The following is a 19,082-nucleotide window of genomic DNA, read 5'->3' as shown; positions in this document are numbered from 1 at the left end:
AATTAACCAATCACAACACAGCTTCTTAAATCTAAAATAAATCATACAAAGGTTACAAAATTTTTAAAACTCAATAACAACAATTTGAAATATATAATGATAAAAAATCAAGTCTCTATTAATAAATAACACAAATATTTACGTGAGATATGAAAATCAAATATACGAGCAAGATTAAGATTTCTCTAACTTGTTCATTCTTAATCACTCATCCATCTACTGGAATCTTTTTTTTAAAAAAAATAAATTTAAATTATATTATAATAAAATAATTAAAAAAAATTATCTAAGGTGTATCTTCTTATCTTGATCATTTCGTGAGTGTGCCAAATTTAACCATGAATAAAAAAAACTACCACTATGTGACTTCTTTCAACGTGTTATTCTTAAGTTGTAAAAACTTGGAACTTAAAAAAATGAATTTGTTTTTTTAAATGCGGAAGCAAACAATAATGTTAGGGTTACAGATCTTACACATTAAATATGAATGTCCAATAGGGTTACGAGAATGTAAGTTCTACAGCAGTTCATAAAAAATATGGATAAACGATTAAAAATAAGTAAATAAATGTTCTAAGGGGGATTAACCTCCACTAGCACTTGATAGAGTACAGGATGTAATCTACTCACAACCCTCCTACTGATTAGGATTTGAATCATATTCTTCTTAATCTGAAATAGTTAATAGAAGAGTGAGTTACATTAGCTTAGTAAGAATATTACGCTAATCACTGATACGAAAACTAAAAGTTGGTAAAAATTATAAAATAACTAATGAATCTCTTTATTTAAGTAAATTCGTTTAATATAAATAAAAATATTTATTCCATACTTACCATTGCGAGTTTTTCAAAATAAACCTATAAAGACAAATACTCATATAACGTTATGATTTACCGTTACTTGTTTTTCAAAATCAATCTATGGAGACAAATCCCTGTATAACATTTTAGTTTCATATACAAGTGAACAAGATTAACAATTCTCCTTTTAACCTACTTATTAGAACCCCTAGGGGTCCATAAGGATATTCCCCTTACTTGTGAACCCAATATCTAGATTTATCAGTTAACCTGTCCGTCCCCATACTCCATCTGGTAATGGGCGCTAAACACACCATTGTCTCGATAACCCGTCTGGTATAAGGGTGAACCATATCTCCCAAACCCTTTTGGTATGGGACTTCTCAACCTCATCCAACTGAGATAATATCTACAGTAGAGTTCTCTATGTACCGGGTTCGTCCACCCTTTCTCATGGTACTCAGTAAGTCTTTCATACATATATCTATATCACCAATCAATCGTCAATTTCATACTAACATTTTGTATTCACAAATCAACAGTATGCTATGTAAACAGACGATATATACATTAAGAATATAATTGAGATATTTTATTTTAGAATAAACCAACACAAGAATGTGCAGTGAGATAAATCAAACAACCAAGAAAACAATCAAAATCATAAATTAAATACGCACAATATAATAGTAGGCAATTAAAACAGTACAGAAAAATAAATAGTGAATCAGGACAAATATGAATTGATCAATTTTGGCTTTACTACTGATCTGTAATTATTTTTAGGATTTTTTAATTTTTTATAAAATACAAGATATGCGATTATTAAGTCTCAATTTACTATAATAGGGAATCATGTGAGGGATTCTTATCCATATCGATGTTTCGAAATGTCGTGCCATTTATACACCTCCTGACAGTCCTCAAGTTACCTGAATTTTTTTTGTGAAAATTAAAATACTTGTAACGTACGAAAAAAATACTCTAAAAAGCTAAAATCAGTGTTGAAAAACCTTTCCAGCAAATTTTAGGGTTCCAGCACGACGATGTCGCCATACTCTGGTGCCAGCTCTGTCGCCCACGATGGCGGTTCGCCTCGATCTGGTCAATTTTGGTTGGTTTTACACGTATCCCTGTAAAAAAATATATTAGAAAGCCTTGGTTGGCTTAAAAAATTAAAAAAAAAAATCGACACCTACCGACAAGGGGTCCTCCGGGTGCGGCAGCACCGCGGGTTATCCTTCGCAGCTGGAGTTCTTTTTCGGCTAACCTGCACTAGAAAGAGATTATGAACATGATGGTCAAAGAATCGCATAAAATAAAAAACAGAAAGGGGGTCATCGGAGAGGGTTTTGGATCTTGGTCGTGGCGGCTCAGCCAAACTTTGCCTGTGGTTTCTGATTCACCCGCCACTCCTTTTACTCTGATATAGCTACAGGGAGGCTCGAAATTGAATTTCGAGTAGGAATGAATTTTTTTTACCTTTTTTGGCGGACGGTGGTGGCTCCAATACGGCGGCGGCGGCGGTGGTTAACCTCCTTCTCCAACGTTTGGTTCTTCTTTTCTAGTGAGGGTTGGTGCGGCTAGGGTTAGGGTTCCCTAAAATGCAATGCTTAAATACCCTCCCCATGTTGATCTGGACCGTCCGTTCGGGAATATGTGACCCTCTCTCGTCCCTTGGATTTATCTTAATTAAAAAATGAATATGGACCGCGCGATCAAATTAAATCTGACCATTTAATCGCGTATAAAGAGGGAATGCATCTGAGCCATTCACGCGTGCGGAATGAGATCTGGACCGTCGGATCGCCAAGCACGCGGATCGCTCACGTGGCCTCCCGCGTGGTATCGATATCAGCGGGGTTACCACGCGGTGTGCTCTGGTCTGCTAGGGCTACTGCCCGTGCCGTCCCACGTGGCCAAACTTCTCATTTTGTGATTTAACCCCTTATTTTCAAATTTAAAAAAAAAAACACCCATCGAATTCAAAATTTTACCATTTTTCTCTAAAATTATTTTCAATTTCATCCATAATTCATTTTTTAAAAAAAAAAAATTAAATTAATTATTTATAAATTTTTTATAAATGAAAAATTTATCCCGAGCTGATTTTTAGGCCCAGGTATTACATAGGCAATCACGTGGCAATTTTTATTAGTTACCAAGTAACTCTGCTAGTGAGCACATAGTCTTAACTGATTACAAGCACCCTATCAAATTATATAAAATATTATTTAATTGCGAGATAACTTAGCTAATATGACATATATTAAATAACATTACAAAGAATATAGGAAGATGACTTGTAGTAAAGTAGTATTACGTACTTAGTAGTAGCTAATAATATACTACTATTAGTCATTCTACTAAGTAATATTTAATACTAATTGTTCTACCATGTAGTAGTTTATACTACCTTGTTGTTACATACTTAATAATAGTTAAAATACTTAAAGTTTTGCCACGTCAACAGCCACGTCAGCAGCCCAGTCAGCAACCCCGACCAACCAGAACACGCCGCGTGGCAAGGAAGCTGACGCGGGAGGCCACGCGGAACGGGGCCACGTGGGCGATCCGCGTGCACGCGATCGAACGGTCCAAATTTCATGCGTGCGGACGGCTCAGATCTCACGCGCACGGATGGCCCAGATATCACGCGTGCGTACGGCCCAGATTGAATCACGCACGAACGGTCCAGATCGCATCATGATGGACGGCCTAAATTTATTTCCATTTTAATCGCGATCGGACGGTCAAGATTAAATCGTGATGGACGGCTGAGATTAAAAGAAAAGGTTATAAATAACCTCACCCACACCTGACCCCAAACCCTAGCCGCCAGCACCCTCGCCGGAGAAGAACCAGTCACCGGAGGAGCCGGTCGCCGCCACCCGCCGCCACACCGGAGGGTTTTTCGACTGCCAAATGAGGTAAATTTTCTCCCATTGGCTCGCTTTTCGATGCTGAATCCGCCTATGGCCAAATCGGAGCCAAACCACCGGTCAATCGACCGGAAAGCACTGCCAAAGTTTAGCTGCACCACTACAGCTTCCCTCGATTTTTGCCTCCGATGAGTCCCTTTTCGGTTCCCGTTCGATGCAATTTTTACACCATTGTGATCACCGTCATTTACTCTATAGATTGACCAGAGTAAAACATCAAATCGTGACTCGCACCAGAGAAGCCGCTGCACCTGAGAGTTTCGCCGCCAGTAAGTCTCAGTTTTTTGTGATTTTTTGGGCCACCGATGGCCCTAGTGTTGTTTTATCGCAAGAACCAATGCAAGTTTGGTCGAATTCAGCCGAAAACGGCCAACCCGAGGCAGATCACCGCCGCGGGCGGCGGTGCCGTCGCCAGAGCACAGCGGAGCCGCCGTGCCAAAATTCTGATATTGGCCGAAAAGGGGCCCTGGGTCTGATTTGGAGTTTTTTGGGACACGTGCAGGTACCGGTAGTGCGTTTTAGTTTCCCGGAAAAATTTCAAGAAATTTAGGGACAGCCCGTAGGCACATTGTCGAGCTGATTTCAAACCCCGAAACAAGTAAGGATTTTTTACCCTGTTTCCTATCACGGTATTAAAGCGCAATAAGTAATAAAACGGCATTTCATGAATTAATACATGTGTATAATTAATTAAGATTACTAATGGAGCCCGAATCTGATGTATTTTCAGTCAGTTGTTGTTTGATCTATTTTTCAGTTTTAAATGCAGTATGGTATCTGATGTGTTTATTTTATGGTTATGTATGCATGAATCATAGTTTCTTTTATTATGGTTTGAATTATGGTGAACCCGATGTTGTGTTGTTTCGTTTGGTGTTCATTATTGGTTTACGTATTTGTGTATAATTGGATGATTGAGACCAAGAAAAATGAAAAAAATGTTATGTGGATTGATAAAGGGATAATGTGAACAGCCTGACTAGATATCCTAGAAGATGGTGGACAGACCCCGTCCGTAGGGAACCCTACCGAGAACGTGGTCTCTCATATCGGACGGGGTATGGAGACCTTATGTGTTTTAGCGCCCATACCAGACGGGATATGGGGACATCCCGTTTCACCCTCATACCAGACGGGGTATTGAGGTTTATGGTTTTGGCGCCCATACCAGACGAGGTATGGGGACGGCCCTGGAATCAGGTTATTAATGTTAATGGTTCACGTATAGCGGGGACCCCCTATGGATCCCCATGGATACTAGTAGAGTTGTAAAAGAGAAAATTTGTTGTTTGATTATTGAAGTGCAAAAGTATGACATGTGCTATAATACAAGTATATATGTTTTTATGATGGTTATAATTCTATTGTTTTCATATGTTATTTTCACAAATCTCACCGAGGTAAGTGGATAGTAAAGGTTTTTATTATTAATAAATGAGTTTGTTATAAATTATGCTCCATTGATCGTTTTTATTTTCTACCAATCTTTACTTCTGTTGCAGTGAGATAGTGTTATGTCTTTACTTGGGTAGTGTAGCTCATTCCTTACTTAACCATTTCATATCAGGAAGACGTGGTTCCCAAGCCCGTTCCGCAGGAAGACGGCAAGTTAGACGCCTAAAGATTTTATACCTCTATTTATAGTTTTTATTTCGAATATTTCTTTTAATTAGCTTATTCTTTCATACGTTGAATACGTTTTTGGTTATTGTGTAAGAGATGTTAATCAGAATTTTTATTTCGCTTCCGCATTTAAAGTTTTTAATACATACATCTTCACTTGAATTTCCGGGGTCGTTACAGTTGGTATAAGAGCCGCGTTCCTCAGACTCGTCCTTTACACAATAATATTTAGAGAAATACCAACCGATTAATCGTTAATCAACCCTTCCTTATGAAATGCGAGTGCAGAGAGATGAGGAGAGGAAGACCCCCACTAAACCAAGTAGCCCGGGATGATTCACTTCAGAAAGATGTGGACAGAATATTTGAGATGCTAGAAAGGATCATTGCTGCCCAGCAAGGCCGAGAGGAGAGAAGTGAGTTACCCGACCCTCCCCCACTGCCACAAGTTGAGCCACCGCTACAGCGAGCGGATCCCGAGCACCTCCAACATCTAAAAGAGATGGAGTTTGTCCAGCTTGTCCAGGGAAAAATGACGGTATTGGTATATGCTCGTAAGTTCCTGAGCTAGACCGATACTCCCCTGAGACATTGATAGATTAAAGCAGGAAGGCTAGGAGGTTCCACTGGGGCCTCCGCCCAGAGATCAAGCGGTACTTATTGGTACTAGAGCTCAAGACATATTCAGCCGTTCTGGTAAAAGCACAGATCGTGGAGAGGAGTTTCAACACCCTTTCTCAGTCAGCAGGGAGTCACAGACCCTCAGCTCCACCCCGCAGACCAGCACCTACTGTGCCTGTCCAACAAAATAAGAGGCCCAGATCGATGACCCAGGTTCCCCCTTAGGCTCCAGGGGCAGCACGTGGCAAGATTTGTCAGCACTGCGGCAAAGATCACGGGGACCGACCCTGCTATCACCTCAACAACACCTGTCGCATATGTGGTAGTGCCCAGCACTATACGAGAGAGTGCCCGAGGAACCAGAACCAAGGAAGACCTCCTTTTCAGGGCAGGGTTTACAACCTCACACAGCAGGATGCCGATGCCGACCCGGACGTGGTACAGAGCAAGCCCAAGAAGGAAATTTGTATCCAAGATATTCCGGTAGCCTGAGACTTTTCAGATGTATTTTCGGATGAACTACCCGGACTACTAGTGGACAGGGAAGTTTAGTTCACTATAGACCTACAACCAGGCACCCAGCCCATTTCGGTTGCTCCTTACCGCATGAGCTGCATTGAGATGGAAGAATTGAGAAAACAGATCACTGAATTACAAGACAGTGGTTTTATTTGACATAGTGTGTCCCCTTGGGGTGCCGGAGTCACTTTTATAAGGAAGGGAGATGGAACATTGAGACTGTGTATTGATTACAGAGGATTGAACAAGGTTACGATCAAGAACAAATGTCCCCTTCCCAGAATTGATGACCTCTTCGATCAGCTGCAGACTGCACAGGTCTTCTCTAAAATAGACCTGTGATCAGGTTACCATCAGGTGAAGATAAGAACAGAAGACATCCCCAAGATGGCCTTTCGAACCAAGTACGGACACTATGAGTTCCTGGTCATGCCATTTGGGTTAACCAACGCCCCGGCAATCTTTATGGATATGATGAATAGAGTCTTCAGAGAGTTCTTGGATCAATTTGTTATCATGTTCATCGATGACATCTTAGTATACTCAAAAAGCAGAGAAGAACATGCTCACCATCTTGCCCAAGTTTTGCACTTCCTCAGAAATAAGAAGTTATATACAAAGTTGAGTAAGTATGGATTCTGGCTTGAGCAGACCGCCTTCCTAGGACACATCATATCGAAGGAAGGAGTATCAGTGAATTCCAAAAAGGTTGAAGCGGTACTTGGCTGGGAGAAGTTGACATCAGTTAAGGAAATTCAGAGTTTCCTAGGATGACAGGTTATTACCGCAGGTTTGTTGAAGGATTTTCCAGCCTAGCAGCTCCTCTAACCCGACTCACAAAGAAGAATGTCAAATTTGAGTGGAATGAGGACTGCGAAAGAAGTTTTTCAGAATTAAAGAAACGGCTTACTACTGCACCTGTACTGGTTTTACCGAGTGGATCGGGGGGATATACAGTTTATAGTGATGCCTCCTATCTAGGCCTGGGTTGTGTCCTGATGCAGCATAGAAAGGTCATAGCATATAGGTTCAGGCAGTTAAAGAATCATGAAAAGAATTACCCCACCCATGACTTGGAGCTTGCCGCAATTATACACGCTTTGAAAACCTGGCGCCACTACTTATACGGAGAGACCTTTCAGATCTATACCGATCATAAGAGTTTGAAACACATATTCACTCAGAAGGATCTTAACATGCGTCAAAGAAGGTGGATGGAACTCCTTAAAGACTATGATTGTGATATCTTATACCATCCGGGTAAGGGCAACGTGGTAGCAGATGCTCTCAGCAGGAAAATTGCAGGTATCTTAGCCCATTAGATGGTTTCAGAATGTATGCAAATTAGTGCCACACAACAAGTTCGACTTCAGGACTTGAGGAGAGTCACATGTTTGCGCCATCTGACAGTCCAGCCCGAGTTAATCCAGAGAATAAGGAAAGCCCAGTCAGTCGACCCCGCCCTGGTAGCCCGCAAGAAGGATGCAGAACATGGAGTGAGCTCAGAATTCTGAATCTCTGCCGATGGGTTACTCTGTTTCCAAGACAGAGTGTGTGTCCCAGACAACATCGAGTTAAAGAGAGACATCATGACAGATTCTCATAGCTCGAAGTTTGCCATGCATCCCGGAAGCACCAAAATGTACCAAGGCATGCGACCCCGGTTTTGGTGGAATGAGATGAAGAGAGACATAGCTGATTTTGTATCCAAATGCTTGGTATGTCAACAGGTCAATGCAGAGCATCAGTGCCCAGGTGGGCTACTTCAGCTCTTATCGATTCCAGAGTAGAAATGGGAACACATCGCCATGGACTTCGTAACTGGATTACCCAAGGCACGTTCAGGACATGACGCCATCTGGGTAATTGTTGACCGGTTTACCAAGTCTTCCCACTTCCTAGCCATCAAGATGACCGATTCTTTGGACAAGTTGGCAAGAATGTATATCCGAGAAATAGTCAGATTGCATGGAGTTCCAGTGATAGTGATCAAATGCACAAAAACTCAAATGTTGCTAATCAGGAAGCTCAAGTTTGTGAAGATAATAATTTGATCAACATTGCTGGTCCAATGACACGTTCAAAAAGAAAGAAAATACAAGAAGCCTTAAAGAATTTGATTAGCACAAGTCTTTCACTAGAATGCTCCAAAGCCCACAATGCGAAGTCCAGAATTGTGAATTTCATGACCATTTCAGATCATGGGCCAATAAGGGCTAATGAATCATATTGGGTTGATCAAGACAATCATTTTGGTCCATAACATGGCCTAAATTTAGTGCAAAAGCGTGGCTGGTTCAAGACTACATTCTTTTATCAATTTTAGTAAACAATAATGGCTTGACTTTGAAGTTGAAGGACATAAATAAATCTGATCATTTATGAATAAGATTGGTATCTTCAAAAACATTAAAACTCATCATTGGATGATGAAAAATCAACATGGAGTAAAAAGAAGTCAGCCTTGGAAAAATGAATTCAAAGAAGACTAGAATCCCAAGTCATTAATTAGTCTTGAATTTTTCTTTATTAGTTTCTATTTCCAAAGTTAATTTTAAGTAATTTACTTTTGAATTTCATGTTCCCTATGACCTATAAATAGGGATGCATTCTACTTGTAAAAATCATATTAAAATTACATACTTGTTAAGGGTTTTCCTTAATTTTCTAGTCTCTTTGAGCTAGTTTGGGTCTTGCAAGTTGCTTGCAAAACTTATTAGGTTTATCAACTAGGATTCTTCGTCCTAGTTGTGGCACCTTGGCCTTTTTTTCTTTCTCTTCTGTAATTCAAATGTGATAGGTTTAATATACCTATTATTGTTGGGTTCATTAGATTTAGGGGTGGGTAACATAATTCAATTTTTTTACCTTTTTGTGATTCAAAGGTGGTAGGTTTGATATAACTATTGTTGTTGGGTTCAAATAGGTTGGGTTGGGTTGGGTTGCTTAGAAGATTTTCGTAATTCTTTCTTTTGGTGTAATTCAAAGGTGTTGAGTTTGATATGCTCAATGTTGTTGAGTTCATCCAAGATTGAAGATTGGCTGAACTAAATCATCAAGGAACGATCTTAATCAACGGGTAACCGTTGCTATCATTCAGTGACAGCGGTATCTGACAGAGACCCCAGGTTCACTTCTCAGTTTTGGAGTAGCTTTCAACAAGCCATAGGAACAAAGCTGTCTCTCAGTACTGTTTTCTATCCTCAGACTGATGGACAGTCAGAAAGGACAATCCGTACACTTGAGGATATGCTTCGGGCTTACGTCCTTGACTCTGGGGGCCATTGGGACGACCATCTACCTCTGATAGAATTTTGCTACAACAACAGCTACTAAGTGAGCATTGGCATGGCTCCGTATGAGGCGTTATATAGGCGCGCATGCAGATCACCAATTTGTTGGGAAGAAGTGGGCGACAGAAAATTGTTCGACCCAGAGTTGGTGGAGGAAACCACGTCTAAAATAGTTAAAATCAGAAAGAAGATTCATACGGCTTAAAGTAGGCAGAAGAGTTATGCGGACACCCGGAGGAGAGATTTAGCGTTTGGACAAGGCGATCAGGTGTTCCTTAAGGTCACTCATTTCAAAGGAATTAGTAGGTTCGGCAGGAGGGGAAAACTGAACCTCCGATTTATTGGACCATATGAAGTCTTAGACAGGATTGGTACTGCCACCTACAGACTAGCATTGCCTCCAGAGCTCTCTAAAGTCCACAATATGTTCCACGTATCCATGCTACGTAAGTACAACCCGGACCCCTCTCATGTCTTGGCTCATGAACCACTTCCACTCCAAGAGGACTTATCTTATGAAGAAGTACCAGTCGGTATCACGGACCGAAAGAGCAGAATACTCCACAATTGGGAAATATCATTTGTAAAGGTCGTGTGACAAAACCACACACCAAGGGAGGCTACATGGGAGCTAGAATCAGATTTTAGAGCCCAGTATCCCCATTTGTTCGACCAAGAGTAAGAGACAAATTTGGGAGACAAAATTTCTTTAAGGGGGGAGAGTTGTAACACCCAAATTTTTATTATTTTTATTTTTTAATTTATTTTAATTTATATTATAATTTTAGTTTAATTTTTTAATATTTAATTTATAAGGTTTTAATTCAATTTAATAAAAATAAAAATAATAATAATAATAATGATAAAATATGGTAAATTTATTTTTAGGATTTAATTAAAATTGATTTTGGAAAAAATGGGTAAAAATTTAGACTTTGATGGTATTTTTGAAAAGAAAATCAGAAACCGGGGGTCAAAACGCAATTTAAAAAAGTTATGCCACGTCAGCAGCCACGTCAGCAACCCAGTCAGCAGCCCCACTCAACCAGAACACGCCGCGTGGCAAGGAAGCTGACGCGGGAGGCCACGTGGGCAATCCGCGTGCATGCGATCGAACGGTCCAGATCTCACGAGTGCGGACGACCCAGATCTCACGCGCACGGACGACCCATATTGAATTATGCACGGACGACCCAGATCGCATCGCGATGGACGGTCCAGATTTATTCTCATTTTAATCGCGATTAGACGACTCAGTTTAAATCGTGATGGACGACTGAGATTAAAAGGGGAAGGTCATAAATAATCTCACCAACACCCGATCCCAAACCCTAGCCGCCAATACCCTCGCCGGAGAAGAAGAACCAATCACTGGAGGAGCTGGCCGCCGCCGCACTGGAGGGTTTTTCGACCGCCAAACGAGATAAAGTTTCTCCCCTTAGCTCGTTTTTCGATGCTGAATCCGCCTATGGCCAAATTGGAGCCAAACCACCAGCCAATCGACCTGAAAATACTACCGAAGTCCAGCGGCGCCGCTGCGGCTTCCCTCGATTTTTGTCTCCGATGAGCCCCTTTCCAGTTCCCGTTTGATGCAATTTTTACATCACTGTGATCACCGTCCTTTTCTCTACATATTGACCGGAGTAAAACATCAAATCGCGACTCGCGCCGGATAAGCTGCCGCACCCGAGAGTTCCGTTGTCGGTAAGTCTCAATTTTTCGTAATTTTTTGGCCCACCGAGGGCCATAGGGTTGTTTTATCGCAGGAACCAATGCAAGTTTGGCCGAATTCGGCCGAAAACCGCCAACCCGAGGCGGATCGCCGCCACGGGCGACGGTGCCGTCACAGAACACGGCGGAGTCGCCGTGCTGAAATTCTGATATTGGCCGAAAAGGGTCCCTAGGTCTGATTTGGAGTTTTTTGGAACACGTGCAGGTACCGGTAGTGCGTTTCAGTTTCTCAGAAAAAATTTAGAAAATTTAGAGACAGCTCGTAGGTACATTGTAGAGCTGATTTCAGACTCCGAAACAAATAAGGATTTCTCACCCTGTTTCCTATCACGGTATTAAAGCCCAATAAATAATAAAACGACATTTCATGAATTAATACATGTGTATAATTAATTAAGGTTACTAATGGAGCCCGAATCTGATGTATTTTCAGTCAGTTGTTGTTTGATCTATTTTTCAGTTTTAAATGCAGTATGGTATCTGATGTGTTTATTTTATGGTTACATATGCATGAATCATGGTTTCTTTTATTACGGTTTGAATTATGGTGAACCCAATGTTGTGTTGTTTTGTTTGGTGTTCATTATTGGTTTACGTGTTTATGTATGATTGGATGATTGAGACCAAGAAAAATGGAAAAAATGTTATGTGGATTGATAAATGGATAATGTGGATAGCCTGACTAGATATCTTGGGAGATGGTGGACGGACCGGGTCCATAGGGAACCCTATCGGGAACGTGGTCTCTCATATCGGACGGGGTATGGAGACCTTATGTGTTTTGGCGCCCATACCGGACGATGTATGGGGATGGCCCTTTTCACCCTCATACTGGATGGGGTATGGGGACAGCCCTGGAATCAGGTTATTAATGTTAATGGTTCACGTGTAGCGGGGACCCCCTATGGATCCCCATGGATACTAGTAGGCTGGTAAAAGAAGAAATTTGTTGTCTGATTATTGAAGTGCAAAAGTATGACATGTGCTATGTTACAAGTGTATATGATTTTATGATGGTTATAATACTATTGTTTTCATAAGTAGTTTTGTTTAACCCAAATATATTATCATAAACTTGTAATTTTATCATTTTCTAATTTTTATTTTTTATAACGTATTAGTTTATACACAAATATGTTAGGATGTATGGCAATTAATTACAAATAAAAATATCTAGACAGCTCTAATTAAAATTAAGGTTAATTTATAAATAAATTATAATTGATTCAAATTTTTGTTTTAAAATTACACTTTCGTATAATATAACGTAAATGCTATTAATGCTAGTAATTTAAGGGAATTTTATAAATAATATAATTTGAGTTAAAAAATGGAAAATAAACAAAATATATAATATAATTTGAGTTAAAAATAGAAAATAAACAAAATATATAAGCTTGATCAAACATTAAAACTTTAATTTATAAAATTATAAAATGTTAATATTTTTAAATACTTATATTTATAACATCATTTTAATTAAACTGTAGCTAATATGGAACAAAAATATACATACTATGTAAAGGCCTGATATCTTAAAAGAAATAAATTTATAATTTAAATATGAAAGCGAATAATAGAGTTAGGATTTATATTCCTTACACAATAATTTAGAATGGCTAATAAGGATATGAGAATATCCATTCTAAAGACAACGGTACTTAAAAAAAAACGAATAAATAAGTATATTAGAACAACCTTCACTAGCACTTGAAGGAAGTCCCGAGGTTGAACTACTCATAACCCTCTTGCTGATCGGGATCTAGATCTTGGCCTTCTTGATCTGAAATGGTTAATGAAATGGTGAGATACACTAATCCAGTAAGAATATCACACTAATCACATACACTAAAAATTAAATATTGGTAAAAATCAGAAAAATAACTAATGGAGCCCTTACTTTAATTAAATACATTTAACATGTAACGGCCCCGGAAATTTAAAATGAAATGTATATTAAAAATATCAAATGCGGAAGCGAAGTCAAAAATTCGATTAACATCCCTTACACTAAAACCAAAAACGTGCTTACAAAATATAAAAGATCAACTACCTAAAGGAGAAACTTGAAAGTAAAAGCTACGAATATGACTATGGAGTCTTTAGGCGTCCCCTTCGTCGTCCTCCTGCGGAACCGGCTCGGGAACAATGTCTTCCTGATCTGAAATGATTAAATAAGGAATGAGCTACACTAGCCTAGTAAATACATCACGATATCTCACCGTCACGGAGGTAAAGATGGGTAGAAAACACAAAAAGACCAATAGAGCATAATTTACAACAAATTCTTTTATCAATAATAAATCCTTCACCATCCACTTACCTCGGTGAAATTATAAAACAGTGTACGAAAACAATAACATTATCATCATCATGAAATCATATATAAACTGTATAATATAATACTTATCAAGCCTTTTGTAATTCAATCGTTACACAACATATTTTCCTCATTTACCAGCCCACTAGTATCCATGGGGATCCATAGGGGTCCCGCTACCCGTTAACCCTTAACACTTGAAATCAGATTCGAGGGCCGTCCCCATACCCCGTCCGGTATGGGCGCCAAAACTATAACCTCATTACCCCGTCCGGTATGAGGGTGAAACGGGCCGTCCCCATACCCCGTCCGGTATGGGCGCCAAAACACATAAGATCTCCATTCCCCGTCCGGTATGGGAGACCACAATCCCGGTAGGGTTCCCTACGGACCCGGTCCGTCCACCATTTCCCAGAATATCTAGTCAGGCTGACCCCATTATACAATTACCTATTTACATAATCTTTCATTCTCTTTTTCCTCAGTCAGCATCATTAATCCACATACAAACAAGCAAACGGTAATTTATGCCAAACAGACAACATACAACATCAATATCCCAGTAATTCAATTCATAATCAATAAAACAGTAAAATATGCACACGAAACTATAAAATGAAAACATCAAACCTCATACTGCATTAAAACTGTAAAATAGGCCAAATAACAGTTAACCGACAAACACACTATACTCGGGCTCCATTAGCGACCTTAAACAATTTCACACATCTATTGATTCATGAAATACCGTTTTATTATTTATTGAACTTTAATACCGTGATAGGATATAGGGTGAGGGGTCCTTACTCGTTTCGGGGTCCGAACACGGCTTCACAGTGTGCCTACAGGCTGTCCCTAATTTTCCCTGAATTTTTTTTTGGGAACTGAAACGCACTACTGGTACCTGCACATGTCCCAAAAAATCACAAATTAGGCCCAGGGCCCCTTTTTGGCCAATATCGCAATTTCGGCATGGCGGCTCCGCCGTGCTCCGGCGACGGCGCCGCCGCAAGCGGTGGCGATTCACCTCGATTTGGCCATTTTCGGCCACACTTGCATCGGTACTTGCGATAAAACAACCCTAGGGCCCTCAGGGGGCCAAAAAATTACGGAAAACCAAAGCTTACCGGCGGCGGTGCTCTCGAGTGCGGCGGCTCTCTGGTGAAGTTCGTGTTTTGGTGATTCGGCTCCGATCAACCTGTAGAGAAAAGAATGGTGATCACGGTGATATAAAAATTGCATCAAACGGAGGCCGGGAAGGGCCTCATCGGGGGCAAAAACTGAGAAGGGGCGCGGCGACGCCGCTGGGTTTCGGCCGTGTTTTTCGGCCGTTTGGCCGGGATTTTGGCTCCGATTTGGCCACAGGGGAAATCAGCGTGGAAAAACGAGTCGAAGGTATGAAATTTACCTCGATTGGCGGTTAGAAATCTCCCCGGTGCGGCGGCGGGTGGCGGCGGCCGGCGTCTCCGGTGTCTGGTTTGTCTTCTCCGGCGAGGGCAGGCGGCTAGGGTTTTTGTGGTCAGGTGTGGGGGTTCTATTTATACCCTTTTGCCTTTTGATCTCAGCCGTCCATTTTGTTTTAATCTGAGCCGTCCGTTTTTTATTGAATCTGGACCGTCCGTGCAATTGCATCTGGGCCGTCCGTACGCACGCTTGATCTGGGCCGTCCGATCGCGCGTACGCAGATCGCCAACGTGGCCCGTCCCCGGTCGACGTGGTTTTGCCACGTGGCAGGTCCTGGTTGGCTGGGACTGCTGACTGGGACTGCTGACGTGGCTTTTTTTTTTAACCCTAATTAAAATAATTAATAATAAAATAATAAATTTTTTTTTTTAAATTTCCGGGCGTTACATAACATAAAGACATTTGTTTGATATATACCATTACGAATTTTCTAAAAACAATCTATGAACATTCATATTCATACCACTTTTCATTTTCATACATAAAAGAATAAGTGACGATAATTTTCCTTTCTTACTTGCTTACTGGTACCTCTAAGGGTCCATATGGATGTCCTCCGACTCGTGAACCCAATATTCAATTTTAACAATTAACCGGCCGTCCCTATACCCTATCTGATAATGGGCGCCAAATATTTTATCGCCTCGATACTCCGTCCAATATGAGTATGAACCATATCTCCCAAATCTTTCCGGTATGGGACTTCTCAGCTCCGTTCGATTGAAATGACGTTCACGGTAGGGTTCACTATGTACCGAGCTCGTATGACCTTTCCCTAAGTACCCAATAAATCTTTCACATAAAGATTCTCATCAAGCAAAATAACCAACAAACGCATACCAATATCTCATATTATATTTATAAATCAATTAAACTATATTTATGCAAACGATGTAACTTATCATAATAAGAGATCGAATAATCAAATAACTAAATAAATCGATAAGACTATTAAAACTATAAGTTAAGAACCTGCACAATATGGTAACAAGCAAGTAGGACAGTATAGGAAAACAAACAGAAGATTAGGATAAATTATAAACTAACCGGTTTCAGCTCCACTAGTGACCTGTAATTATTTTTAAGATTTTATAATTTTTCGCAAAAATATAAAATTATACATCGTTAAGCCTCAATTTACTATAATAAAGAATAGGGTGAGGGATCCTTACTCGGATCAGTATTTTGAGACATCACGCTGTCTATTACACCTCTTAACAGGTACCGGATTTCCTGAATTTTTTTTTTTTGCAGAATTTAAAATACTCGTCACATACCTAAAAATACCCAATCGCAATTGATCTCGTTCGTCCAATCGTGCCTAAAGAGGAAACGAATCTAAGTTGTCCACGCACACGGGAACGATCCTGGGTTGTTCAATCGCAGGGCACGCGGATCGCCCACGTGGCCTTCCACATGGCATCGATGTCAACGTGTCTTACCATGCTACGTGCTCTGGTTTGTCGATACTACTGACTGGGCGGTCCTACGTGGCTGAACTTTTTCTATTCATATTTTGCTCTCCTATTTTTAATTTTTCTTTTAAAAACACCTCTCGAATTCAAATTTTTACCCATTTTTCTCTAAAATTGCTTTCAATTACATCCATACCTATTTATTTTCAATAATTTAATAAAATTAAATAATAATTAATTTTTATTTATTTTTAAAATACCAAAATTGATCCTGAGCCAAATTTCGGGCCCAAGTATTACAACTCTTCCCTCTTAAGAAGAAATTTAGTCCATCAAATTTGTCACCCTCTCACTTAGTCAAACAATTGGGGATACTGGGCTCTAAAGTCCGATTCTAACTCCCATGTGGTCTCTTTATGTGTGTAATTTTGCCATAGGAGCTTGACGAAGGAAATTTCTCTGTTTTGGAGTACTCTATTTTTTTCGTCTACAATGTCCACTAGTATCTCCTCATAGAATAGATCCTCAGAGAGTGAAGGGGACTCGTGGGACAAGATGTATGAGGAGTTCGAGTTGTACTCACGTAGCATGGACACATGAAACACATTATAAACTTTGGATAGCTCTGGAGGTAGTGCCAGTCTGTAGGTGGTCGTACTAATAATGTCTAAGATCTCAAATGGCCCAATGAATCAGGGATTTAATTTTTTTCTATTGTCAAATCTACTGATTTTCTTAAAAGAAATGACTTTAAAAAATACTCGATAACCTTTCTCAAATTCTAAATTCCTCTTCTGGGTGTCCGCATAACTCTTATGTCTATTCTAAGCTGTTTGGATATTCTTCTTGATCTTAACTATCTTGACTGTAATCTCCTCTACAAGATTTGGCCTGAATAATTTTCTATCACCCACCTCTTTTTAACAGATCAGCGATCTGCATGGACAACCATATAATGTCTTGTACGGAGCCATGCCGATACTTTCCTTGTAATTGTTATTGTAAGCGAATTCTATTAAAGGTAGGTGATCATCCTAATGGCCCTCGAAATGTAGAACATAAGCTCAGAGTATATCCTCTAGTGTGTGAATTATCCTCTCTGATTGTCCATCGGTCTAAGGGTGGAATGCGGTACTAAGAGACAGTTTTGTTCTCATGACTTACTGAAAACTAGACCAAAACTAAGAAGTGAACCTGAGTCTTCTGTCGGATACTACTGTTACTGACACTCCATGTAACCTGACTATCTTTCGGATATACATTCTTGCTAGATTGTCCAAGGGGTTGGTCATCTTGATAGCCAAGAAGTGAGAAGACTTGGTGAGTCGGTCGACAATTACCTAAACGACATCATGTCCTGAGCGTGCCATAGGGAACCCTATCACAAAATCTATTGTGATAAGTTCCCACTTCAACTCCGGGATCGGTAATAGCTAAAGTAGCCCACCTGAGTATTGATGTTTTGCCTTAACCTGTTGACATACTAAATACTTGAAAACAAAGTTGGCTACCTCTCTTTTCATCTTTCTTCACTAAAACTGAGGTCGCATACTTTGATACATTTTACTACTTCCAGAATGCATGACGAATTTTGAGTTATGAACCTCTATCATGATGTCATTTTTCAGTTCACTGTCACCTAAAATACATACCATGTCCTGAAATCTGAGCAACCCATTGATAGAGACTTGGAATTTTGAATTTACTTCTTTTTCTGTATCCTTCTTGAGAGCTGCTATGGTGGAATCAATAGATTGAGCTTACTTTATTCTCTCTATCAATTTAGGTTGAATAGTTAGGTAGACCAAACATGTAACTCTTTTAAAGTCCTGAGGTCGTATCTGTTGTGCAGCTTCTATTACCCTACATTTTAAAACTATTAGGTGAGCTAACATACCTACATTTTTTTTGCTGAGCGCTTCGACTACTACATTGTCCTTACTTGGGTGATACAAAATATGGCAATCGTAGTCCTTGAGGAGCTCTATCCAACATCTCTTATGCATGTTGAGATCCTTATGAGTGAATATGTGTTTCAAGCTCTTATGGTCGGTATAGATCTCAAAAGTCTCCCTATATAACTAGTGGCTCCAAGTTTTTAAGACGTGGATAATAGCAATAAGTTCTAAGTCATGAGTAGGGTAATTTTTTTCATGACTCTTTAACTGTCTGGACCCATAGGTTATGACATTCCCATGCTGCATCAGAACACAACCAAACCTAGGTAGGAGGCATCCCTATAAACTATATATCCACCTGCCCTGCTCGGTAAAGCCAACACGGGTGCAGTAGTCAATTACTTCTTGAGTTCTGAAAAGCTTATTTCGCAATTCTTGTTCTACTCAAACTTC

The sequence above is a fragment of the Carica papaya genome, chromosome 6 (assembly GCF_054855325.1).
Source record: "Carica papaya isolate Zhongbai chromosome 6, ASM5485532v1, whole genome shotgun sequence".
Lineage (NCBI taxonomy): Eukaryota > Viridiplantae > Streptophyta > Magnoliopsida > Brassicales > Caricaceae > Carica > Carica papaya.
The sequence above is the reverse complement of the archived record's forward strand: the minus strand, read 5'-3'. Positions refer to the sequence as shown.